Genomic DNA, 2,500 nt, shown 5'->3' on the forward strand with positions numbered 1-2,500 from the left:
CATCTTATCATATTTTGCAGTACTTTTCTATACACCCCCCCCCCAAAAAAAAAAATCCACACACAATTATACCAAATTAAACGTTCTTCCACAGTATAATTAAAAGAAAGATACCCTTGCATCTCTAATTATCCCGTTTCGTGTTGTACCATATTTAATTTTCCCGCCAAGTTAATTCTTATTGGTTTTCGTCTGCTGACTAACTTTTCATTTTATTCTGCCATTTACTTATCAGTCATACAACGGTTGGCTTCCACAACTTCATGTACGAACCACCTGAATTCATCTTAGCAATAATCAAGATCCTGAATATAAGCAACGATCGTCATGTGTTTTCAATGGACTACCTTTACCACTTACCAGGTCATTTAATTAATTTTGTATTTCCTTTTTTCAATTAACGTCTTTGTCTAACTTTATCCACCAAATCATAGTTCAAAACTGTTTTAAAGGTTTTGAAGCAATCAACGGTTTTTGATACATAACAAGTCTGACTTGCTTCAAATGACTTCACTTAAACGTTTTAGATGTTTTAGATTCATTATAAGAATTCGTAACAAAATTCTTCGGCTCTTTATAGAATTAATTTCTCTTTAAAACGGACACTGATCGCACAAAAGGAGGGACATTCCTTTGACTGGCCTTTCGTTTGACTAGTAGCCTCTTCTGCACTACTAGAATTAATTAACTATATGAAATGTTGCCTTTTCGCTTTGTTGTATAAATATGGCACTAGCAATAGTCTGTATAGCATCTCAAAATAACAATTAAGGGTGTGATTACTGTAACTTTCTTCTTATGATCATAAGGTTAGCATGTGTATCAAAATAAATAATCTAAGATAAATGTATTTGAGAGAAAATCTTATTCACCGAGATAAACGTAAATCCCAAGGAGTTACGGAATATATTTTCCCAATTTGGGAAAGTCCTTGTATAGCAATCGATGTGAGGCAGAAGGGAGAACACATGAACGCACTCCTTTCGGGAACTTCTATGCACGACGATTTACTTTAGTATCAAATTCCACTGAGTAGGTCCCGAAGACAAGGGTAAGCATGTAAGATACACTACAAGGCAGCCAGTCAGACAAGCAGACAGGCGGATTACCAAGTACACTGTATAAGTTTCTGTACTTGGGTATAAAAACTTGAGTACTTTTAGTTGATATTTTAAAAATCAATATACTTGTACTGATATCAAATATACTTACTGTAAACAAATTTACAATGCAATAATAAATAAGATTAAGTGCTAATAATTCTATCACGCAACACTTGTGTTCACCTTTTTATTTACTTACATCTTGAAATCTGAGAACTGCAAAGAAAACAATTTTTCATCTTATTCGGATTGTATGATTTACCATATGTTTCTTCATTAGACATTTGCTACTATGAATAAACATGACAATATAATAGTAAAAGGCCTGTCAAAATGTACTAATACATGACTGAAATGCCTAGTACTTGTACCTGGACCTCAGTATTTGGCACTAGTTTAACACTAGTACTGTCACATGGACTTGAACCAAATCCTGCTAAGCACACCTATCTATTTTCGTACCTAAAGTGTGACTTAAATCCTTTCAACCCCGAAGGAGACACTGTGATGACAAGGTGGAAAATGACAGACACTTACTTTAAATGGATAACCTCCCATTAAAAATAACAGAGGTGACTATCAATCTTTAAACCAAGCTTGGAACAATCTTGCGATGACAAGAATAGATATGGAGACACACTGACTAAAAGAGAGAAAGATTGTCTTCTAGGACACACAACCATCCATGGGAGAGTACTTCTGATTAAAGTTTAACTGAAATCCCGAAACCAAGTACAAAACATAAGTAAGCCTTTATATAAATTTCAACTGAAATCCCTTAAACCGGATAGGAGTTCCATTCCCAAGACAGATGCGTAACACTTGGCCACACTATCCTACGTTGTTTCTCTTTATTATCATTATCATCACAAGCCAAGCTACGACCCTGGTTGGAAAAATAGGATGCTATAAGCCCAAGAGCTCCAATAGGAAAAAATTGCAGTGAGGAAAGGAAATAAGGAAATAAACAACATGAGAAGTAATGAACACTCAAAATAAAATATTTCAAGAACAGTAACAACATTAAATTGAGTATAGAACAATGGTTTGATTTTGGAGTGTCCTTCTCCTAGAAGAGCTGCCTACCATATATAAGATCACTTCTACCTTTACCAAGAGGAGAGTAGCCACTGAACAATTACATTGCAGTAGTTAACCCCCTTGAGCGAAGAAGAATTGTTTGATAATCTCAAGTGTTATGAGGTGTATGAGGACAGGCGAAAATTTGTTTTTTTAAGTTTATATAATTTATATATGAAAGATCTATTTTAATGTTATTACTGTTCTTAAAATATTTTATTTCAATTGTTCCTTTCCTCCATGGGTTATTTTTCCTTGTTGGAGCCATTGGGCATAAGGCATTCTGCTTTCCCACTAGGACTGCAGCTCACCTGATA

General features: G+C 34.6%; 1 protein-coding gene across 1 annotated transcript in view; it reads right to left on the minus strand.

The window, feature by feature from the left end:
- The window catches only part of LOC137620890 (G-protein coupled receptor GRL101-like), a 404,630-nt gene that overhangs the window by 192,180 nt on the left and 209,950 nt on the right, over positions 1-2,500 (minus strand). The window lies entirely within an intron of this gene.

Source organism: Palaemon carinicauda, chromosome 27 (assembly GCF_036898095.1).
Source record: "Palaemon carinicauda isolate YSFRI2023 chromosome 27, ASM3689809v2, whole genome shotgun sequence".
Taxonomy (NCBI): Eukaryota; Metazoa; Arthropoda; class Malacostraca; order Decapoda; family Palaemonidae; genus Palaemon; species Palaemon carinicauda.